Consider the following 26245-nt stretch of genomic DNA (forward strand, 5'->3'; position numbering starts at 1 on the left):
TCTAGGTATTTTTTCTTTATTTTATTTTTTAATATTTATTTTTTATTATTATTATTATTTTTAAACAAACTTTTTTTTCCCTCTGTACCAGGAGTTAGAGAAATATAATGTATCTTTATTCTCCATTCATACAGAGAAAGAAAAAAAAAAGCACGGGGGCCGGGCTGTACAGTGACTGATCACTGTGATAGTCAATCGTTAGAATGGGACCCGAGGCTCTAAGTGACACCCCGGTCTTTGTGCTGGGAGCTCGCTGTGCGGTGTACTCCCAGCAGAAAGACAGTTACGCAAATATGCCGCCCCACGGAAAAAAAGCCCAGTTCTGTGAGGCCGCATATTTGTGTTACGTCGGCGTTAGGGGTTAAAGAAGAACTGTCATTACAAATGTTTTTACATTGTAAGTCATGGCACAGTGTACATGTAGCTAGTGGTTTCCTAAGCCTAGTTAATGTTGTCCCACCTGCTCTCCCTCCTCCCAGCGCTGCAAATATGACAACAGCTTGGAAAGAGATGGATCCATTGCAACTGCAGCTTGTCTTGGCTCAGAGCACTTTCCTGAGACCAGAGGAACCCAAAGGGAGAGGGTAGTGAATAAGTCTCAATGCATTCTTGGACTCTTGCCGGGAAATTTCTCTAAATGAAAACAAGCTGCATTTACGATGGATCCCTCTCCTCCCTAGCTGTTGTCAGATTTGCTGTGCAGGGGGAGTCAGGTCAGACTTTATAACTAGACTAATGAAGCACCTAGCTACATAGGGCAAAGCACTACATGTATTTTGACTATGAAGAGCAGAACAATGTAAAAATTATTGAATGCCTGCATTTCCTGCAAAAAAAAAACCCTTTTTCAAAATGAGGCCTCAGGGAAATTACATGGTGCATCATGCGATTTCCCTGCTGTTCCCACACCCGCAAACGCATAATGGTTTGAGATGCATAGAAGTGCCATTAAGAATGAATGGCAGCCCCACGCATCTCCACAGAGCACCGTGATTGGCTGTGTGTGGTTGCGGGTGCAGGAACAGCTGCGATTCCCGCACCTGCAACCAGCTGCTCAACTGTGAACCTAGCCTAAATCCAATCACCATGGAATGTGTCAAAACAGATGTGGACTGTCCAAGAATAGGAATGGAGGTGTGTAAGTTGTGAAACCACACCATCCTTTGGTTACTGTGCTACCTATGTGCATAGAAGTACTGGAAGAGGCCCCCAGTACTCAGAACTTAAGAAGTGACTTCGATATATCAAGAAACATCTCCAACATTACAGCACAAGCCCAGATGAATGTGTCTGGCTAAGCATAGATATACCATGATCTAGATCAGTGGTCTCCAAACTGCGGCCCGGGGGCCAGATGTGGCCCTTTACTTGCTTTTATCCGGCTCTTGAGGCACTTTTCCTCCCACTGATTCAAGGGGGAAACAAAATGGGGCATAATTCCCGCTACTGACATCAGCAATGGTGCCCATTGACACCAAAAATGGGGTCCTATTTCTCCCACTGACACCAGCAACAGGACACTATTCTTCTCACTGACACCAATGATGAGGCACTCAAACTGACACCAGCGATAGGCTACTATTCCCCCCACTAACACCAGCAATGGGGCACGATTTCTCCCCCTAATACCAAAGAAGCATTGTTTACTCCCACTGACACCAGGACACTTTCAACTCCCAATGGCCACAGACTGGCCCCCTTAAAGTCTGAAGGACAGTAAACTGGCCCTTTGTTCAGAAAGTTTGGAGACCCCTGATCTAGATAAATGAGAACCTTCACAGATGTGTAGAAAATACCATTTGATCTAGCCAGAAATGCAGTGTCCTTGTCTCTTCCTGTGAGCTTAAAAAAAAAAAAGCAAAAACAACCTTGTCTTGTACACTACTAATCCCAAAAGCCCCTATGTAATGGAGGTGAACAATAGCAGACATTTCTGAAGGCGAGCCTGAGTGGTAACAGGGAAAGGAAGTGTATTATTCACAGAATCTTAGTGTCATCCAACATGCCCCGCAGGCTGCGGGTGGGGCTTGTTGAGTGATGTAAAGACGCTAGGAAGAACACAAAGGAGCGGTAAAAAAAGACTGGTGCACCGTCGCACAATTTTAATGTAAGTGTATTTTGACATATGAGAAAGGAGTGAACAAATTACGTGAAGGAAAAAACACGATTTTAGCAATTTCTTTCATGTGTGGCTGAGTGGAGGAGAGCTGGAGGATGCCTTAAAGGGATATTACAGCCTATGGTGGAAGGAGTAATTGGAATAGAGCTGGAGATAAGAAAGAGGGAACCCACCAGTGAGGACCACAGAGAGGGACACAGGCTATCTATGACCGTATATAATATGTAAGGTGAGAGTACATTCGGAAGTGGTGGATTGTCATTGGAAATGTCTTTAGGAGCCCTCAGCAGTGGTGAATAAGAGAGGAGCACCATTTAAGTGTATTGAGAGACTTTTATGGACATTATTATTTTCAGAATGCTCTATTGGTTATGATTTTTGGTGAAATTCTATACACAGGACTGTAAGATAATGTTTAAAGCACTGCAGCATATTTACATAGTCACATAGTTAGTCTGGCTGAAAAAAAAAAACAAAAGTCCATGCAGTTCAACCATTAAAAAAAAAAAAAAGTTAAAATCCTATACCCACAGTTGATCCAGAGGAAGGCAAAAAACCAGCATAGCATGATCCAATTTGCTTCTGCAGGGGAAAAAATTCCTTCTTGATCCCCCGAGAGGCAATCGGATATTCCCTGGATCAACTTTACCTATAAATGTTAGTATCCAGTTATATTCTGTGTATCCAAGAAAGAATCCAGGCCTTTTATAAAGCAATCCACTGAGCTGGCCAGAACCAACTCTTGAGGGAGTCTATTCCACATTTTCACAGCTCACACTGTGAAGAAACCTTTCCGTATTTGGAGATTACATTTCTTCTCTCCCGATGTAAAGAGTGCCCCCTTGTCCTCTGTGATGACCTCAGGGGGAATAGCTCTACACCGAGTTCACTATATGAACCACTGATGTATTTATACATGTTGATCATATCCCCCCTTATGTATTATACATGAAGATCATATCCCCCCTTATGTATTATACATGGAGATCATATCCCCCCTTATGTATTATACATGGAGATCATATCCCCCTTATGTATTATACGTGGTGATCATACCCCCCTTATGTATTATACGTGGTGATCATATCCCCCCCTTATGTATTATACGTGGAGATCATATCCCCCCTTATGTATTATACATGGAGATCATATCCCCCCTTATGTATTATACATGGAGATCATATCCCCCCCTTATGTATTATACACGGAGATCATATCCCCCCTTATGTATTATACACGGAGATCATATCCCCCCTTATGTATTATACACGGTGATCATATCCCCCCTTATGTATTATACACGGTGATCATATCCCCCCTTATGTATTATACACGGTGATCATATCCCCCCTTATGTATTATACATGGTGATCATATCCCCCCTTATGTATTATACACGGAGATCATATCCCCCCTTATGTATTATACACGGAGATCATATCCCCCCTTATGTATTATACACGGTGATCATATCCCCCCTTATGTATTATACATGGAGATCATATCCCCCCTTATGTATTATACATGAGGATCATATCCCCCCTTATGTATTATACATGAGGATCATATCCCCCCTTATGTATTATACATGAGGATCATATCCCCCTTATGTATTATACACAAGGATCATATCCCCCCTTATGTATTATACATGGTGATCATATCCCCCCTTATGTATTATACATGGTGATCATATCCCCCCTTATGTACTATACATGGTGATCATATCCCCCCTTATGTATTATACATGGAGATCATATCCCCCCTTATGTATTATACATGGTGATCATATCCCCCCTTATGTATTATACATGGAGATCTTTTTTTTTTTTAAGCAAAGACATGTAGCAGAATACATTTTGGCATAACTTTATGATTTTTTTTTTAATTGGATATGTTTTGAAGCATAAAGTCAAAAATAGTGTTATATGAACCTGTTGCCTTTGTTATGCGCATTTTATTGTTTTTTTTTTGTATGCTGTCACTATAATTGACGTTTTACTTCTGTTCACAGTCTCGTTTTTCTTTCTGTAAAAAAAATCTAAAATAATGAGGGTCCATTTTTTGCCACAAGAACACTTATAGGATAGTTGAAAGGGGCTCCTGTATTTACTAGCAGTCATTTTAATACTATATCTTAGATTGTAAGCTCCCAGGATCAGGCCCTCCTTTCCTTCTTGTATTGAACTGTATTGTTGCTGTATTGTCTCCCATTATATTGTAAAGCGCTGAGCAAACTGTTGGCACCAGGGGCGGACTGACAACTCATGGGGTCCCCGGGCAATAGGGGATCATGGGGCCCCTGTGTCCTTGCCCAAACTCAAAAAAAAAAGTCTATGAAAAAGGTACCGGGGGCATCTCATGGGGCCCTCTAGTGACCATGGGCCCTCGGGCAGTGCCTGAGTTTCCAAATGGTCAGTCCGCCCCTGGTTGGCGCGATTTAAATTCTGTATAACAATAATAATAACACGACAAGTGCTCTTCAAGATGCTATGGTCATTTCTACAAAATATCCAGAAAAGTTGTCCATAGGTCTTTGTAATAAATCGTTTTAGTGTTTGAGGTTTATCAGTACTTTTGAAGTAAAGTTCCATCTGCAGAAAAAGAGGAACACAGTGACAGAAGTATGAAGCAGGTCAGTGAAGTGCCATTCCTGTTCATTTGTCTTCCAGCTTTGTCCCCTCCTGTTCCAGCGGCACGCCACCATGTCCGTTCTCACGTCCGCTGGTAGTATAGCTGGTGTGTGAACATGTAGCCGCAGAACCTGCATTGTATCACACCCTGTGATCGTGGTTATTCCTCCCTCACAGCATTCATCATGGCTCCTGGAACAGATTCCATGGTGGGTTCATGAGGAGAATTGTGTGCACAGAGTCATCAATCTCTCAGAATGGTAATTATCACTAATAGTGTTTTCTTTGCAGTGCCATTAAAACTATTACCCTAATGAACCACTTGGACATTTTCTTGTTCAATGGACAGTCTAGGAAATGTTAGAGTAAATGGAATCCGAAAGGCCTGCAGAAAACCCACACGTTGCTGTGGCAGCCTGTCACGTCTGGTTCTGACCCGACTCCAGGTTGTAAATGCAATACAGAAATACAGTAGACATGATGTGCTTTTTTATATTATTAGAAATATGTAGAGCTAATATTCCCACAATGTCATAAAAACAACTGATAAAACTCTGCTAAAACTCTTCAGGGAAGCCTATCCTGCCCTCAGCTACAGTTGCAGGAAAAAGTATGTGAACCCCTTGGGATTACGTGGAGTTTTGCATGAATTGGGAATAAAATGTGCTCTGAACGTCATCTAAGTCACAACAATAGAAGAACACAGTCTGCTGAACATAATACTACACAAACATTAGATGTTGCCATGGTTTAATTGCACATAACATGTAAACATTCACAGTGCAGGGAGGAAAAAGTATGTGAGGCCCTAGCTTAATGACTTCTCCCAGAGCTAATTGGAGCCAGGAGTGAGCCAATTTATATAAAAAAAAACATTTTAATTATGTATTTATAATTATTACTCACATGGATAATATTTTTAGATTTTCTTTGTTCACAGGTATATTGTAATATTTATTTACTAGCGCAAATTATTTTTGTGTTATTTTTTTCACACTTTATTAATTTATGGTGGATTTTGCAGCTGGTATATTGGTTAGTGACCCACATTTTTCGCTCTCCATAGGCGCCATTATATTTATTTACTTATCCTCTGTGTTACAGTCATGGCCGAAATTGTTGGCACCCTTGATATTTTTCCTGAAAATCAAGTATTTCACACAAAAAAGGTATTGCATTAACACATGTTTTGCTATACACATGTTTATTCCCTTTGTATGTATTGGAACAAATATAAAACAGAGGCAGAAAAGCAAATATGACATAATGTCACACAAAACCCCAAAAATGGGCTGGACAAAAGTATTGGCACCCTTAACTTAATATTTGGTTGCACACCCTTTGGAAAACATAACTGAAATCAGTCGCTTCCTATAACCATCAATAAGCTTCTGACACCTCTCACCCGGAATTTTGGACCACTCTTCCTTTGCAAACAGCTCCAGGTCTCTCTTATTGGAAGGACACCTTTTCCCAACAGCAATTTTAAGATCTCTCCACAGGTGTTCAATGGGATTTAGATCTGGGCTCATTGCTGGCCACTTCAGAACTCTCCAGCGCTTCTTTGCCATCCATTTCTGAGTGCTTTTTGACGTATGTTTGGGGTCATTGTCCTGCTGGAAGACCCAGGATCTTGGACGCAAACCCAGCTTTCTGACACTGGGCCCTACAGTGCGACCCAAAATCCTTTGGTAATCCTCAGATTTCATGATGCCTTGCACACAGTCAAGGCACCCAGTGCCAGAGGCAGCAAAACAACCCCAAAACATCATTGAACCTCCACCATATTTTACCGTAGGTACTGTGTTTTGTTCTTTGTAGGCCTCATTCCGTTTTCGGTAAACAGTAGAATGATGTGCTTTACCGAAAAGCTCTATCTTGGTCTCATCTGTCCACAAGACGTTTTCCCAGAAGGCTTTTGGCTTACTCAAGTACATTTTGGCAAACTGTAGTCTTGCTTTTTTATGTCTCTGTGTCAGCAGTGGGGTCCTCCTGGGTCTCCTGCCATAGCGTTTCATTTCATTTAAATGTCGACGGATAGTTCGCGCTGACACTGATGCTCCCTGAGCCTGCAGGACAGCTTGAATGTCTTTGGAACATGTTTGGGGCTGCTTATCCACCATCCGGACTATTCTGCGTTGCAATCTTTCATCAATTTTCCTCATCCGTCCACGACCAGGGAGATTAGCTACAGTGCCATGGGTTGCAAACTTCTTGATAATGTTGCGCACTGTGGACAAAGGCAAATCTAGTTCTCTGGAGATGGACTTGTAACCTTGAGATTGTTGATATTTTGCCACAATTTTGGTTCTCAGGTCCTCAGACAGTTCTCGTCTCCTCTTTCTGTTGTCCATGCTTAGTGTGGCACAGACAGACACACAATGCAAAGGTTAAGTGAACGTCTCTCCTTTTTATCTGCTTTCAGGTGTGATTTCTATATTGCCCACACCTGTTACTTGCCCCAGGTGAGTTTACAGGAGCATCACATGCTTGTAACATTCTTATTTATCCGCAGTTGTGAAAGGGTGCCAATACTTTTGTCCAGCCCATTTTTGGAGGTTTGTGTGACATTATGTCGAATTTGCTTTCTTTCCTCCCTTTTTTTGTTTTGTCCCAATACACACAAAGGGAATAAACATGTGTATAGCAAAACATGTGTTAATGCAATACGTTTCGTGAGAAATACATGATTTCCTGGAGAAATATCAAGGGTGCCAACAATTTCGGCCATGACTGTATGTACTCCTGGGCCTTGTACCCTCTGCATTATGCAATCCCGCGTCATGCACCCTCTGCATTATGCACTCCTGAACCCTGCATGCTCTGCATAAAGCATTCCTGAGCCCTACATTATATGCAATATTCACACCTGAGCCATGCACTATAGACACTATATTGTACATTTCATACTCCTGACCACTGCACTCTGTATGTTGGGCTTTATATGACATACTTCTGACCACTGTGCTTTAAGCACATGTAATGAAATAATTTAGTTTTTGAAAAATTAGTATGCTGAAGTTTTATATTCGTCTGTTACACTCTTGTTTGTCGTAGAGTAATGAAAGCATATTTATGTTTTTTTTTGTTTTTTTACAAAACTGTGGCATGTGTGTGCTGTGTATATAGTTAACTGCCACTGTTTTTTTTTAACCATTCCTGTTAAGCTCCTCCCACTGTTATCATCATTTGATTACAGACACAGTCCGGGATGGCCAAAAACGATCGTCCCTCCGCTCAGGTACCAGATATGCAAACTTACTGCAGGTGGTTTAATTAAAAAAGGAAACTACATGTTTTCGATAACACTTGAACAGGTTTCATTCCCTCTTAAGTAAAACATGGACTCTGCAAGTAGTGGAACTCCGCATACCCCTCAAAGCAGGAGGATCCAGACAAAAAAAAGATGAAAAGGACCAGATAAATAGAAGATGGCTGCTTTTAATTCAGCTTGGAAATGTACTTTTACATCACATGTCACAATCTGGGCAATTCAAGCCAAGCATATTATGAAAAACACACAAGTACAAGTTATCCTTAATAAACGTTGTTAGTCCAAAAGTGAATCCAGACACAAAGGCAGCTAAAATCATAATAAAATATCATTTTTATCAATAGACATTTGACCTTGACCCCTATGTAGTCTCCCAATTGGCCAGTGAGACTATCCATCACCAAAATAGGCAACAGGAAGGCTAAGGAGGCAGAAAAGCATGGAAACAAAGCAGAATTTTAAAGGAAAAAAGGTGCAATGATTGAATGAAACATAGTGCCTTTATTTGGATATATGTGAGATGGCAACACTAACAGAGCAAATATAAAGTGCAGGTTCTCTTCTATCACCTGAGTTAGCAGCAGGTCAATGGCTGTTTTGCAACTTTCTATGAAATGGGACCCTTTGCTGGACCCTTGTCAATCCAATTTCTACAATGTGGTCTGACGAGTACATGACAGCAGAAGATGTGTTCCTCAAATGAAATTCACTGATATTTGCACTTGCACAGTGTACAAAAAGATGCAAAGGTGGCAAGGAGGAAATATTTGAATTAAGTGGAGAAATAAAAAAGAAAAAGAAAAAAGGTATGGCCAGCCTGCAATAGCATCTGGTGACAATTGGCAGATCACTCAGTAAGACATTTCTGACAGAACACACTTTTAAAAAGCATGTAGGTAAAATCACTGCTATTGTGGGATACAGGAAACTTTGTGCACTATGGGCTTGTCAGATGCTCACAGCTGAGAGGACAGCTTGGAGACATGAAATTTGTCAGCAACCAGTGCACTAGGGCACTGATCTCCAAACTGCAGCACGTGGGCCGGATGCTGCCCTTTGCCTGCTTTTATTAAGCCCTTGGGGCACCATTCTTCCCACTGATATGAGTCACTATTCCTTCCACTGACACCAATGGTGAGGCACCATTTATTCCACTGACACCATCACCAATTTCTCCTCCACTGACTCCAGCAACAGGGTATTATTCCTTCCAGGGACACCAACAATACGGCATTATTCCTTCCACTGACACCAACAAAAAGGAACTATTCCTCCTACTAATACCAATAATTGGGCACTATTCATGCTCCTATTGAACTATATAATTGTTTTACTCCCACTGACCACCAAGCCTGAGACACTATTTACTCCCTCTGATTTTGGAGCATTTTCTACTCCCATTGCCAACAGTCCAGCCCCCCCCCCCCCCCCCTAAAGTCAAAAGAACAGTAACGTTGTCCTTTGTTTAGACAGTTTGGAGACCCCAGTACTAGGGACCAAATGAGAAGCTGGATTCCAGTGCAGCATCGTTAGCCCACTATTTTGGGAGCACACTGGATTACTGGCTGATTATCTATTTTGGGAGCACACTGGATTATTGGCTGATTATCAAGTATTTCTCTGTGCTTGCAGCAGTTTTAAAGGGTCTAAACATCGTGAATTGTTCATGTATTGCTAAGGTATACCACAATTTTTTTTTGCCCACACATACAAATTATTGTTCCCCTGCTTTGCCTTACAGAAGAACTCCAGGGTAGGCAAACATCACCCATTGGCATCACACACACACAAAACATTAAATAGTTAATACAATTTTGAAAACTCTTAACGAGGAGAAAAGTCTAATTGAATTTTCATGGCCTCATTATTATTATACAGGATTTATATAGTGCCAACAGTTTGTGCAGTGCTTTACAATATAAAAGGGAGACAGTGCAGTCACAACACAATAAAAAACAAGAGGATTAGGAAGGCCCTGCTCATAAGAGTTTCCAATCTACTAGGGTGGGGCAAGTGGTACAAAAGGTTATAACTGTGGGGGATGAACTTATGGAAGGGATAAATGTTTAGATTGAGGCATGGTAGGCTTCCCTGAAGAGATGAGTTTTAAGGGGTATCTGTAATTCAAAAGATAACAGCATCTGCTCTGCCAAGGAGGCGTAACAGCAGGGATTACATTATACCCTCTCCTGTCTCTCTGCAATAAAGAGAAACAGCTCCCATCAACTGCAGGGAATTGTAGTGAATGTGGGCGGGTACACTAGACCTGTCCATGTTGAATGAGACTGAGAGTCTCGACCCGCCCACCACTTAAAGTGGTGGAAAGATCTACAGAAGTGATGTGCTAAGACTAGTGGCTGGGAGAATAGGAAGGGAATAGGAGGCACAGCAGCCACTGGTCTTACAAACAGGAAACCAAAGAAAATTAACGGTTGGATTTGAAAATGAATAGGTGATTTCACAGCAACTACTGAGTGAACTAGAAAATGGATGACATATTCAGTGAAAGTAGGAAATCAGCAACAAGGACATGTGAAGAAGATTTTGCCTGGAGATCTGCTTTAAGAATAACATAGTGACTTTCAACCTTTTTCAATGTTTAGTTAAGGTACAGACTACGAAGTATCTCGCTGGAATTGTAACTTTTTTTTTTTTTTCTAAAAACTGGAACAAGAAGGAAGAAGCAGCTAAAACTATAGTACACCACTAACAAACACAGTGCACATCTGCACAACACATTGAACATGTTTTATTATTATCAGGAGAGAGATTCCCAGTCACTTAAAACACACTAGAATGAATGAAATATTTTCGCAGCATGGCCCTAAGGAGAGCTAACTAATGAAGCCGGGAAGAGTCCAGCAAGCAGCAAATCCAATCTGCTCCAAATCCTCTACATGAGGTAGTCGGGCCTGAGTAAAATAACATGGCACCCTACAGTGTAGCCGTGCTCAGGAAATCTGGCTGGATCCAATCTCCTCTATTAAACCTACTCTGAAGAAGTTTAATTAGCCCACCCATTCATGAGACTTAAATTGCAATATGTGCTGTTTTTATATATTCTGTTCCAGAGAAAAAAAATAAATTTCCCCACTTTGAGAATACACTGATCAGCACTGTCAGCTATAGCTGGCGGGGCTGATCGAGCAGAAATTCTTTAACAGGGCAGTTGTACAGAGATTGATCGATAGATAAGACTTCTGTACAATCACCCTGTCCGTACATGGATCGAAATTCATCTGGTCCCTGCTGAGATGGACGAATTTTAATCTATGTACGGCTGGCTTAAAGCGGAGCTCCATCCAAAAGGGGAAGTTCCACTTTAAGGACTGCTCCCCTACTCCCCATTAAGGAATAGCACCTTTGGGGGGCGGGGGGAGCGGGTACCCGAATTTGACAGGTACCCTCTCCCACTTCCAGTCCAATCGCCTAGGCAATCGGAAGCGGAAGGTGCCTTCCTCCCTCCCTCCCTGTAGTCTTTTAGGACACGTGACAGGTCCCAGAAGACTACAGGACCATTCATGAAGTGCAGCACTACTCGTGCATGCACAGTGGGTACCTGACTGTGAAGCCACAAGCTGTCACAGCCGTGTGCCCACACTGAAGATGCCAGCCTCCTGGAATACAGGACGGCCGGTGAAACGGGCTGCGGAACACACACCGCAGGACAGGTAAGTGTAAGGACAGTTTTTGTAGCTGCTGACTTTTATTTTTTTGACAGCGTGAGTGGAACTCCACTTTAACTCTTCCTCTATAGTAACTCTAATTTTTTGCTTTCATCACAGGTAAATGTATTTATTTATTACAGGTACTTCTAAAGCTCCGTCAGTTTATGCAGCACTTTACATATATATTGTACATTTACATCAGTCCCTGCCCTAAATGAGCTTACAACCTAAGGTCCCTAACTCACATTCATACATACACATACTAGGGTTAATTTTAGACAGGGGTTAATTAACCTACCAGTATGTCTTTGGAGTGTAGAAGGAAACTGGAGTACTGGGGGGAAACTCACACAGGCACAGAGAGAACATGCAAACACACACGAGAACATGTGCAAATAGTTCCATGGTTGGGATTCAAACCGACAACACTAGTGCTGCTATGCGGAAGTGCTAACCACTTAGCCACTAATGTATTTCAAGCTGAAACAACTTCATTGAGTTTTTGAGTTCTTGATGAAGGAGGAGTGCAGGCTGCCTGACTTCCACAGAAGACTACAAAATGTTTATGGAGATGACACAGTTTACAAGAGTCACAGAGGACAAGACAATGTTCTTGTCAATGGTGTCATCTCTGTAAACATTCTGTAGCCTTCTATGGATGTCGGACAGCCTGCATCTCTCCTTTGTTAAACACTCAATGACAGCACATTACTTCTGCTTGGAATTCATTATTTACCTGGAATGAAGAAAAGCATTAGTATAGAGCAGCCTTTTTCAACCAGGGTTCTGTTGCACCCTGGGGTGCCTTCTGGGTTCTTCAGGGGTGCCTTGTCAAAATGCCTTCAAATTGCCAAAAAGTTTCAATAAGCCAGAAGGAGGATCAAGTGTTCCTTTTTTTCTTACACAAAGCTACAGGATTATATTGTGCAGCATTACAACCTTGGGCACCATGCAGGCCAGCCACAAGCTTCCTAACATCTGATGCCATCATAGGCTGATAAGGAAGACATTGAGCACCTGAGGATGTCCTTGTTTGCCCCTCCCCTGCCCCATTCCATCAGCACTGGGGTAATGTTAGTTGAATGAAAGAGAGAAACTGAAAGAAGAAAGAATATTAGTTAGTACCAGTGTTGAAAAGTATATTGCTTTGTATAAAATTACCTCTAATGTTGGGTGTCCTACATGGTAGAGGCTGCTGCATTATGTAAAACTATGGGGTTGATTTACTAAAGGCAAAAGGACTTTGCTATTGCTACAGAGCTTAGTAAATGAGGCAAAGCTCCACTTTGCAAAGAATACCCAATCACCTGCAAGACAAATGTAAAAAAAAATGCATTTTGCTTGCACATGATTGGATGATGGGAGTCAGCAGAACTTCTACCCATTTATTAAGCTCTGAAGCAACTGCTCTTGCAGAGTGCAGCTGCACTTTGCAAAGTGCACAGTCTATTTGCCTTTAGTAAATCAACCCCTATGAGTTTAGTTTTTCATTTTTGGAATGGGGTTCCATGAGAATGAGCATTAATTTAAGGGGTGCCTTGACTGGAAAAAGGTTGAGAAACACTGGTATAGAGGAAGAGTTATTTCAGCAACATTTGACATTTGAATGACCTATTTAAGTTAATTTTAAAAGTTATGTTCATTTTTGCCTTACTTTTAGTACAGCCCTAGTACAGCCCTTGTACATACTCTTTCAGTACCTACAATAACCCCAATAGCCAAGGCGCTGTGTAATGTGAATATGGTTTTCCTACCAGGAGGCTGGAGCTTCAGTCTGAACCCACCCATGCTTTACTACTTGTTGATCAATATGATGTCTTACTGACCAATAGAAAAACAGACACAAGGGGCTGACCGAGGCAAAAAGCTTCCAAAAAGAATTCTGCATACTAAATTGTAACTGAAAGGCAGGGCACTGGGGTTAGTAGGATCAAAGTGACAACACTTTATTAAATATAGCACACTTACAGTTTGAAAACTCAAAATCCAGAGTAGCAGGCTGGAACATACAGCAGGTGAGTATTCATTAAATATCCAATTTTTTTTCTCAATAATTAATTTTGTTTTACAATTAATTTACTCATTTTGGTTTCTTATTTCTCCATTTACAACAGGTGAAAAAATCTATTATTTTTATTATTATTATTCTTAAGGATTTATATAGCACCAACAGTTTGTACAGCGCTTTACAACATGAGGGCAGACAGTACAGTTACAGTACAATGCAATACAATACAGAAGGAATCAGAGGGCCCTGCTCGTTACAATATAAAAAGGGAGGGTCAAGTGATACAAAAGGTAATGTGGGAGATGCGCTGATGGAGAAAGTGGAATTTTTATGCCCTTCCCTTTAGTTTTTTAGGGGAATGAAATTTTGTTGATTTCTTTTACAATATTTGTAGATCATTTATTCATTTATTTATATGTTTATTCACAGATTTGATATACATTTTTAGCTGTATTTATTATATATGAAATTTGTTTGTAGTCCTACTGGCCCATCACACAGAAGTGCCAAGTGGAGTTGTCCACCTCTTGTTAAACCCTCCTCTCACCACCTCCTCAATCTGCTTGATAAAGGGGGCAGAGCGCCTGAAACGTGTTGCAACCCACTAATCTCTAATGTCAAAGTTGTAATTTCAGGATTCTGACAGCGGCTGTAAATGCCCCCAGGCCTCTCTCTTTTTGGCAGCCCCCTGGTGCTCATACAAGCTGCTGTTTGATCAGATCTACAATGGATACTCAGATATTGTATGTTCCAGGCTGCCACTCTTGCTGGAATTTGAGTCTTTAAACCATACGTGTGCTATGTTTCAAAAAAGTGTTGTCACTGATCCTACTAAACCCAGAGCTCTGGCTTTGTGCTCCTTTTTTATATACCCAAGAGTGGATCCCTCCCAGGAGCTGTACACCCACCATCAACTTTTTCGGCTGTTCACACCTCTGTGGACTGTGGCTCACAGTTGTTGGAGAGCTGAGTAAGCAGTGTATGCCAGTGGCGTATACCTCTTGTTATTGTGTGTGTCATGGCATAACAAACTGCCCAATTTATGGCTCTTAGGGCACTCTGGAAAAGAATGGATTATGTAAACAATTAAAAATAAAATAGAGGCACAAGTTATTTTCATAAGGCCATATTGCAATAATCAATTATAAACTACAAAGAGCTGAGCTAAATTGATTTATCCACTTAAGTCATTTAAAGAAGTTGTTTTTAAAGACCGCATATCAAAACAAGGGTGCTGCCAGAAGTAAATAATAAAATTGATGGTAAAGTTATAAACTTTGTTCCCCTTTTCCTACAGTGGAGAACGGCTCAAAGTCACTCTCTACTGCATGGGTTGAATTATCTCATTAAAGCCACAACTTAGATGTACTTCACTGCAACGACACCCAGGGGAACGGCTCCGTGATTGTCCTCAAGAGGAGAGACCAACAACAGATCAATATATTTCCCATCCTCCATACAGATGGTATTCAGATCATTTACACCTTGTGAAGCATAATACGATACAATTGATATTTTTAGTGCAAAGAAAGAAAAAGGTAAAGTCAAACTACAGACAAAAGTTTATTTTTTCTTTTACATTTTGAAAAGAGTGAGAAATGATTACAACGTCTGTTAAGTTTTTCATGCTGTCTGTGGATATCCAGTAGAATAGGGAGGATGAGTGTGTGTGTGTGTGGGGGGGGGGGGGGGGGGAAATCACAAGGACAAGAAGGCAAAGACTGCATTCAAAATGGCAAAACTCCTAAAATTTGCCCACTCTACTAAAAAAAAAAAAAAGTAAATGAAGTACCATTAGGACAAGATGTGATATTTTTAGGGGTACTTTCACTTGCTCCATTAAAATGACCATATAATGATCTCATTTGCCTGTCATAGCTCATCATCCTAGATTGTAAGCTCCAAGGAGCAGGGCCCTCCTATCCCTCTTGCATTGAACTGTATTGTTGCTGTATTGTCTCCCGTTATATTGTAAAGCGCTGAGCAAACTGTTGGTGCTATATAAATCTTGTATAAGAATAATAATCAGACTCAGAATTGTGGATTAATAGGAACTGCACATATTTATCTTCATGAAAGCTGGAGTGTATTTTAGAGCACTTTCACATTGGCGGACTGATTGGGTTCCCCTGTCCTTTTTTCCTCTAATTGGCATTTTAACCCATGTGTGTCACCTTATGTGTTTGTACCAAGGCCAAACATTTCAGGGTATGTACACTTTTGATCAGGGCCATTTGGGTGATTTCTGTTATCATTATGATTTAAAAAGGAGCCAAACAACTATTTGATAAGAAATGGCTTCATATGATCATCATCCTTCAATAAAAGAGCATTTTTTGGCATGATCAGTCCTATTTTCAATATCAATGCCAAAATTTCACAATTTCTGCCAGGGTGTGCAAACTTTTGAGCACAACTGTACATACACTATAGATGGATATGCTTTGCTCATTCTTTGTTTCAAGAATTTACAACCACTTTAACTAGTATTAACTTTGAAATATGCACATACTTTAACTGAGCTGTTCAACCCATAGGTATTATTTCTGTTATTGGTCTGGTCAGCTCAATCACCTACTTTTGTTGTATCTCTTGAAGGCTCTGACTGTGACATCTTCACCATAGTCCCAGGTTTTTTTTAACTATATCTGAAAATACTGGCCTGGCTGTAATGAGGTTCCAGCTGCTTCAATGCTTTCTGAATCACTGATGTGGGGACAAGTGGGCAGATCAGGAAAGTTAGATTGTACTCATAAGTCATTACCCATGTGTAGTGCACAACAACGCACATGCTATACACTGCATTAAAAAAAAAAATGCAGGTCTAATTTTTTTGTGTATTGTGAAGGGGCCTTAAGAGTACAAGCATATTTAAAAAAAAAAAATCCTTTACCTACCCTAAGTAAACCAAAAACTCATCCATAGGTTTTTCATGCTCCTTCTCCTAGACACTGCAGCTCACAATGGGAGGGTTTCAGGAACAGAGGCAGTGCTATCAATGCAGAGAGCCGGGCTGGGTTTGGCCAGGTGCTGAATGACAATCTATAAGCTCTTCTTATCTCGCGGTTGCAAAAGCAGGGAAAACCTACATGAGGGGTGACAATCCACAGTGTTTTTAGCCTGTCAGAGAAAGCTATAGTAAGTGAATGTCACTGGATGGCACAATAGGCAATTATAAGATTTTTGGGGATTAGGGGATGAATTTCCAATTAAATGCTGCAGTATTTTTTTGTAATGGGAAACCATAACTCTACTTTATAGTCTTGTACATCCTGCATCTGCGTGAACATTGCTTTGCTCCACACTCCCTGCTGTGTATTACTCGCATTAAATCAGATTGCGTACAGAGTGGAAATTGATCTGTTATTCTTCAGAAGGCCATCAAGGCAAAGTTACTGTGGTGGGTTTATGTTTTTCTTCAATTAAACCTTTAAATAAAGCCTGATCTTGGAACCCTTAAAGACTTGGATGTGTTCTTTCTAAGCTGACGCAAGTAGCCCGCTTCACTTTTCCTGACAAATCCAATTTTGCATCTTGATGAAATGATGAACTGGTGCGTAACGCTCAACAGGCGATGAAAGCCGTTTATCTTTCTTGCTGTAAAGCCTGGAGATTTTTTAGAGAATTTACACTCCATCGAGGCCTCGTTATGCAGTCTCGGATCATCATGCTGACATGCTCAAACATCTGAATGTTCTCAGTATGGCAAGAAGTGAGCGGAGGCCTGGGAAATATTGGAAGGGTCAATCTGTGGACAAAGTAGAGATTGCTCTGGGTCCTGAAGATCTGCTGGACTGTTTTGAGGCTACTTCTGTTGTGACGCACTTTTATGAAATTGCTAGCTTTCCAAGTCATTTTTCAAATCAAAATTAAGAGTGTTTGAAGTGGAATTGTCTTATTATCTGGCAACTGAACTTACCACAAGCGTTTCTGTTTTGGATATTAGTGCTAACACATGCATGTGTCTCTCCAAAGTTTTCTTTTTTTTTTTTCTTTGTAGTGGTTGGGTGCTTAGTACTTTGACTTCATATTGCAATTCATATACACTCACCGGCCACTTTATTAGTTAGCAATTTGTGTTACCAAGCAATTGAACAGGTGTAATCAGCCAATGACATGGCAGCAATTCAATGCATTTAGGCATCTAGATGTGAAGACGACGTGCTGAAGTTGAAACCAAGCATCAGCATGGGGCAGAAAGGGGATTTTAGTGACTTTGTACGTGGCATGGTTGTTGGTGCCAGATGTGCTGGTCTGAGTATTTAAAAAACTGCTGATCTACTGGGATTTTCACACACAACCATCTCTAGGGTTTACAAAGAATAGTCCGAATAAGAGAAAATATTAGGAGAATTTGGCATAAACAACATGAAAGCATGGATCCATCCTGCCTTGTATCAATGGTTCAGGCTGGTGGTGGTGGTAGTGGTGGTGTAATGGTGTGGGGGATATTTTCTTGGCACTAGAAAAGTGTACCTATTAAAGTGGCCGGTGAGGGTTGTTTTCAATGGTCTTTAAAAAGGTTGAATGGAATATAAATCCTGGATACCATTTACAACGCTGGTTATCTCACCAGCTCTCCAACTTGCATCATCATGGCCGATGCCTCATTGCAGGTTGTGATTTGTGAATGACAATTTCCTATAGAGGAGCTGACACCAGCACGGTTGTCAGTTATATATGCAGTGGCAGTATTATCAGGGGGTTGCAAATAAAACGGAGGCTGCATGAACAAACTAACATATAATCAGATTTTTAATATATATAATAGGTATATATTTAAGTGGTAATAAACTTAAATTTTTAAATTGTGGTAACATGTTGAGTTTTTATCACAGAAAAAACCCTATTGGACCTTATTAGTCAGCTATCATGTGCACAGAACCGCACAGATCTGGGTACTCTGGTTTCCTCCCACACTCAAAGACATGCTGGTAGGTTAATTAAATCCTGTCTACATTGGCCCTAGTATGTGTATGTATGAATGTAAGTTAGGGAGCTTGTAAACTCCTTGAAGGGAGGGACTGATGGGAATGTACAATACAGATGTAAAGCATACCTCCCAACCATCCTGGACCCTGTGGTACCTTCCCAGAACTTCAACCAAATCCAGAGATCACGCAGGTCTGCGCTGTATCATGAAGCAGAAGGCCAAACAAGTTCAGATACTTAGGCTCCCCTAACTTAATTTTCAGGCAGCCGGAAGGGAGAGATACCGGTCACTGCAGTGGTAGCTGGCAGGGGATTGCCACATCAGGGAATCAGTGCACCCTGAAGGAGATGCAGGGAACGTTCAGGGCTGACACAAGAGGTGGGTGTGCCATGCAAACATCGTATATACTACTGAGTGCCCTAGGTTTGGACTGTCTTCTTTTGTCCAGCAAATTTTACCCACAGTTCACAGCAGCAGTACTTCACCAGGCATCTACTGTGATCACCTTGGCCAGTACTTCCCACAGGCTCATGGATGCTGCAAACATAGAATGGTCCTGCCCTGAGGCTCTTGTGAGCAAAGATGAAAGCAGGGCAAGGATGGGATCAAAGGAGGGATAGGGATGCAGAAGTTAGCACAGAGAGTGGAGTGCAAAGATGAGCCAAAAGGGGATTTGGGGTCTGGAAGTGAGCAGAGAGGGGGGTCTGTTGTGCAAAGGAGGGTTTGGGGTACAGAGATGAGTAGAGGAAAGGGGTGCACAGGTGAGCAGGGTAGAAGGGGGGGGAGGAGCAAAGGTGAGCAAGGCAGTTGTGGCTCCAGCATTGAGCATGGTGGGATTGGGGTGTAGCATTTAGCAGAGACAGTGGGGCGCAACAGTGAGCAGAGAGGAGGGCAGAGGTTAGGAGAAGGACAAGAGTTGTGGTGTAGAGGTTAGCTACATAGTACCATAGTTAGTCTGGCTGAAAAAAAGACAAAAGTCCATCCAGCTTAACCATAAAAAAAAAAAAAGTTATAATCCTATACCTATAGTTGATCCAGAGGAAGGCAAAAAAAAACCCAGCAAACCATGATACAATTTGCTCCTGCAGGGAAAAAAAATTCCTTCCTGATCCCCAGAGATGTAATCGGATATTCCCTGGATCAACTTTACCTATAGCTGAGAGGGGAAGTTGGGGTGTAGCGGTTAGAAGAAGAATTGGAATGTACAGGTCAACAAGGGGTGGTTGGGATGCAAAGGAGAGAAGAGAGGGCGTAGAATGCAGATATGAGCAGAAAGAGGGGTTGGGGTATAAAGGCGAGTGTAGAGGTAAGCACAGAGGGGGGCTTGGGGGGTGCAGAAATGATGAGGGGGGGGAACAGGGGTTAGCAGAGGGCAAGGGTTTGGGGTGCAGAATTTAACAAAGAAGGGGGTTTTGAGTGTAAAGGCAAGCAGACGGAAGTGCAGAGGCAAGCTGAGAGGGCATTTGGGGAACGTCTGCAGAGGGAGAGGGGTAGGAGTGCAGCTGTAAGATAGGGGGTTGGGGTGCAACTTCTCTCCCAGAAATCTCACCCCCAAAAGGAAGTACAAGAAGGGCAGTGTATACAGACAGGAGGCAGTGTGTACAGGGAGGGATTGTAATCTAAAAAAAAAAGTGGGAGCAGTTATCAAGCCACGCCCAGTATTTAGCATAGTTTAACCAAACTTACTTTTTGCCACAGCTCGCTACACACGCACTGCGGGTTGCGGTCTCCCTAATGTGTCCAAAAGTTGGGAGGTATGTTAAAGCACTGCATAAATTGATGCTGCTATACAAGTACCTGTAATAATAAATAAACCACCTGGGAACCCATTTAGGAAAAAAAAAAAAAAAGAAGAGGTGTTTAAAGCGATACTAAAGTATCTGGGGAAAAAAAAAAAGTTTCCCCCTACAAGGTAATATCATAATGTGCAAGTATGCACTGAATACTAGCACATTATGAGAGATTTGCCTTCCAGCAGCGCGCTGTCACCGCTGAAAGGGCTTCCATCTTCACCTGGTCTTCCTTCCGGGTTCATGGAAATTTATTACAAAATATATGAAAAATATTTTTAAAAATACATTTCAAATATACTGTATGTCTTTAAAAACACAAATCTACATTTCTTGGAATGCATTTACAAATATATGTAAAATATATGTTAAAATGACAATTTTATATGTTAAAAATCTGAATATATTTAAAAAAAAAAAAATTTAAATTCTAAAAATTTAGATTTGTATCTTTAAAGACATACAGTATATTTGAAATGTATTTTTACAAATAGTTTTCATATATTTAGTAATACATTTAAATATTTGTACAGTATATTGTACAGTAAATATTGTACAATACATTTGAAATATATTGAATATGGCCAAAATTGTAGCATTTTAAATATATGTCTATACTGTATACTTGGGAAGAATATTTTTAAAATATATTTCAAATAGATTTTTCTTCCATGTGGGTTATGCAAACTGATGAGCCATTGTGTGGATATTAACAACTTACCTGATTTGTTTAATGATAAATACGACATTTGGTATGTTGTATTTCTGATAAAACTGTGTTGGACATCTTAAAACCCAATGAAATATGTGACTGCAATGTCCAATACTATTACCTCCCAACATACAAGGTGTCTAAGAATAAACACTGCACTTCACAATGAAAGCAGCAATAATTGCCTTATCTATTGCATGAAAAGTCATTATCACCAAGATACAAAGCAGAGATTAATGAATGAGACATCATATCAACATCAAAGAAGATCTGTAATTGGGAGCATTAAGCTGAGAAACAAATGTAAGAAGAATTAGGACAATTAGAAGACGGTATCAAAGTGGTCTTGGTTGGGGAAGCAAAGGCAGGACAAGAAAGATGGTCCCCTGTGAAAACCATTCAAACTTTTAAGCTGCGATCTGAGAATGTGATAAGAGAGGTTGTAAAAAGCTCCAAGTTTGGATAAAGAACCACCCTGATAAGAATCTTTCCACCATAGTAACATTAACCAGTGCCCTACATTAGAATGTTCCGCCTAATTGAATGTTCCTTTGAAGGAAATGGCTTGAGTACATTATAAATGCCCAGGATTGCTCCCATGATGCCTCACTGCCAGCACACACAATCCGTTCACTAAGCTCACAGTTTCTTTGCTTAATGAACCACTAAATGTAAAGTAGAATTCCAAGCTAAACCTAACTAATCATAAAAATGCTCCCTCCCCCCTCCTAACACCTATGCTGACTAACCTGTATTAAAAATATATATATTATTATTATTATACAGTATTTATAAAGCGCCAATAGTTCGCTCAGCGCTGTACATTACAAAGGGGGACAGAACATGTGACAGAACAATACCAATACAATGCAAAACATGAGGGGATCGAGGGCCCTGCTCTTTCAAGCTTACAATCTAGGAGGGATATATATATTTAAGGGCTCATGTACTCTGCAGCTGTCGTTTTTTTGAACGCATCAAACTTGAGTTCAGGAGTAGATTTTATCAGCGTTACCAACACGAAACCATGTAAATGCGGCTAATCGCAATTATAAGCGTTTGAAAAACGTTTTTAACGCTTCCATTTCCAGATGCTGTCCAGAGCCTTTTTTTATCATGAACAATGCATGTAAAGTGTTTTCCCAGTACTCAAATGGACCCGGTACACCATACTTTGAGGTTTCGCATAAAAGAAAATATGTTAGACACTGCTGCAATAATTTCTGCACAGAAATGAGCTGGAACACATCCAAACACCACAAAAAAAAAAAAGACAGCTAATCTCAGCAAATACTGCTCTCTCTGCTTCTGATCTCTCAAAAAGTCTGAAATTGTTATTTTTGTACTGTTTTTCAGTACATTCTGGGCATTTTGGAAGGTCTGAGGTTATCTTTAAAAAAACGCTTCTAAACGCGGTATGCAAACGCAGCTAAACAGACGTTTTTTATCGTACGTTTTCCAGCAGTCAGTTTCCATCGTTCAGAAGTGTCCCGTGTACATGGAGCCTAAAGGTCCGCTGAAACAAACAGTGAGGAGGCAGGCAATGTCTCTTCAGCAATAAAATGCACCTACCTGCCTGCTCGCTGTCTACTTTGGCAATGTAAACTCAGCTGCGCATGGGCAGATCAGCTTACAACACCGCCACTGTCCCTGTGTACCAGAATGATGACCTCCTGTGCCAATGAAGACGTCCAAAGACTAGCTCACAGGAGAAGGTGCTGGCATGGGCGAGGGACAGGAACTGTTGGAGTAAAGGTGAGTTAAAGGTCCCTTTAGTTCCACATTAACCTATTTTCAGGTCGCTACTGTCACATGATCTCAACTCCCCTGTGTCAGCGAGCAATGGCTGCAGGGGAGAAGAGGGAGTGCTGACAATGGATGGGCCATGGGAGCCTATGGGTGACATCACCGCTCCCAGGAATTCAAGCTGTCATTCTCTCCTCTACCATGCCTGACACGGGGGGGGGGGGGGGGGGGGGACTGATTTACAGCAAAATTTGGTGCAGCTCTGCAAAGAAGCCAATCAGCTGGCAGGTTTTTTTTGTCAAATCCTAACTGAACAAGCTGAAGTTAGAAGCCGCAGTATATAGTTGCACCAGATTTTGCACTCTCCAGTTTTAGTAAATAAACCCCAGGGGATCATGTGACCTGAGCGGGCTGAAAAAATGAAAGTATATACAACTTTCTTACACAGGTTAGCCAGCATAGAAGTTAAGAGGGGGAGGTAGTCTTTTTACGGTTAGGTTTGGTCTCGAATTCTACTTTAAAACTAAACTCTAGGCCAATAGCTAAATACAAATAAAAGCATGTAAGAAAGCTGTTCTACGGTTCAGGCTAGAGGACGTTTGATTGGTCAGCAGCACCATCACATGGAAGGTACTGACCAATCAGATGCTGTCTACCTCGAACTGTCATTGCTGCAAGGAGAGCACAGAAAACAGCTAAGATTTCAAATCCCCAGACCTGTGAAGCGGCTTTCTCTGCTCTCCTTGCAGCAAAGACAGTTCAGGGTAGATGGCATCTGATTGGTCACCACAGTCCATGTGATGGTGCTGCTGACCAATCAAAAGTTCTCTAGCCCGAACTGTCAACGCAGCAAGGAGAGGAATGAAAGCTTTAAAAGGGGTTCTAAAGTCAAGACGTTTTTTGCCTTAATTTGTTCCCTGCATCAGGGTACAAAAAAGTCCCAGTTGTTGCTGCAAGCCATTTGCTCCTGCTGCTCTCAATCAAATCCTGTGAGGAGGGAGCAGAGTGTGGGGCTGGGTCTCCCTGTGTGTCTATGGATACACACTGCTCGACTTGGGGGCTGACCTGCCTGGGTGTCCTCACAGCAGCCAGCTTGCTATAGGGGCACACAGAAGAAGAGGAGCGGAAAGCTCCAGTGGGAAACCACAGAAGAGGCGGTAAGGGGCAGCTCTGTGCAATGCCACTGCACAGAGCAGGTAAGATGTAAAAATGTTCATATATATTAAAAAACTTCAAACTTTCAAACTATGTTAACAGCCTTTTTGCAAAATATGTTTTATATTTTTAGCGGTTTCAAGCTAGGGAGATACTGAAAAGAACATATTTAAAATAACCTTCTACACCTTTTATGACAGTCTGAATTAACAGCAGGCATCTTTGGGAGCCATCATGTGCTTACTATATAAACACCCCAGGGTCCCCTGAGACATGGGACGCTTTTATATGTAAGCAAATGCCAAAGGCTGTTGGGGCCGTCCCACAAATGTGGCACTGAAGCTACCTATCAAGGTTAATAACCAACAAAGTTTTAGAAGGCTGGAGAGTCCAGGCCAGTCCCTGACCTATGACAAGAAAATACAGATTTTTTTGGAGTCAAATTAAAGTGTTACTAAACCCACAACAGTAAAAATCAGTCTGTATATGCAGTAAAGCATGCTTTTTATACTCACTGTGGAACCTAAGGGGTTAATCCTCTGCATCGTGTAAAAAGGAGCAATGAGGGGAGAATGAAAACTCCTCCTACAAGCTTTACCCATTGCTCTGCTGGACACTGATAGAAGTCACAAGACTGCTCTAACTGCTGATGAGAAAAGCTATTTAAAAGTTTAGATTTACTTAACCTCTTGGCGCCAGCCACACGCAAATGTGCGGCCTCCCAGCGTCTGGGCCTTGACGCCGAACAGTTGCACATTTGCATTCTTTTAAGAAAAACATATGTGCTGAGAGAGCACGCCCTGCACGCTCCCAGCACACATGTCCTGTACTAAGGAAAGGTCCCGATCTCCTCTTTCGATCGGGTCATTTCCCGATCATGTGACCGCCGTGACAGTGAATCACGGCAGTCACATGACCCTAAAACCCCACCCCGCCTCCCAGCTTCTGAAACCCTTAAAGGCCCATATGTGCCGGCGCCAAGGGGTTGGGTTCCGTGAGCTGCGGGAGACTGGAAATAGTGAATGCAGGGTCCTGGGTTTAGTAACACTTTAAAGAAAAGTCCCAGTAATTCATATGATCATCCAAAATGTTTTAGATTTCAATATACACTACAAAAAGGCAGAAAAGATCTTGAAAAAACATTGGAACATCTTAAAAAGATACACATTTGGGACCAGTGCTTCCCAACAAAAACCCCATGTGATTTATCGCACAGCGCCCCCATTGAGCAGTGCATTCCCGAGAAGTGCCATAGACCTTCTCATCAATGGGAAGAATATACAAAACAACTTTTCTAGATCAGGTGGGTTCTATGCATGTGGGCATTGTTTAGCCTGCAAATTGGTCAGTTCAAATGAAAGACAGAAAAAATAATTTATTATACACAATGGTAACAAAAAAAGGGGGGATGGATACACTTGAAGAGCTGTAATTCCTAAACTCTTCCTCCAATTTAGATGCACCCTCAAGTTGAACCTGAAAGCGTGAACTTTCAGCCCATATCCATTATATAACTATAGCTTGAATCTGTTTTGGTAATTACCTGAAAAAAAAATCAAAATTGTGCCTGTGCGTGTGTGAGTGTGTATATTATATATATATATATATATATATATATATATATATATATATACACACACACATACATACATATATATATATAGTTACAGCAGTAGTAGTTTTTTCTTTTCGAAAAGAGGACTTGAACTTTATGAATAAAAATGGATTGTAACTGGCAGTGTTACACAGTTTTTCCAACCCTGTTTCTGTCACTTTTGCTAAACAGCTTGGCCTGCAAAAAAAGAAAAAAAAAAAAAAAAAAAAAAAGGTCAGTGCAATAAAAAAAAAATGAAGGGTGTTGGAGCTTTACTCCATGTAAAGCAACCAAGAGAAAGCAGGATAGTCCAAAGAACCATATAGGCATGACAAATGCACTGAAGGTTTCCAGTATTCCTGAATTTCTGGCATTCAAACTAGACAAGTACAATGGCACAAAAAAATCCTGTTAATCCCCTGCAATTAAACGCGTCTTGATGGGATGAAGAACAGACACAGAGCAGGTGGGGAGTCCAGGGACTGGGGATTTATTGAACTGCCACTAGAACACCTTGGTACTGTGTACACAGCAATATTTTACTCACCTTTACTATTGACTTTTCCATACTTTGCTTTCCCTGAGGGCCATAAAAATGTATTTACATTTCTGT

The 26245-nt window shown here is 41.2% G+C and overlaps 1 protein-coding gene across 2 annotated transcripts in view; it reads right to left on the reverse strand.

The window, feature by feature from the left end:
- The window catches only part of WDR70 (WD repeat domain 70), a 411295-nt gene that overhangs the window by 196935 nt on the left and 188115 nt on the right, over positions 1 to 26245 (reverse strand). The window lies entirely within an intron of this gene.

The sequence above is a fragment of the Staurois parvus genome, unplaced genomic scaffold (assembly GCF_062004578.1).
Source record: "Staurois parvus isolate SC_StPar_1 unplaced genomic scaffold, SC_StPar_1.0 ptg000438l, whole genome shotgun sequence".
In the NCBI taxonomy this organism is placed as follows: Eukaryota; Metazoa; Chordata; class Amphibia; order Anura; family Ranidae; genus Staurois; species Staurois parvus.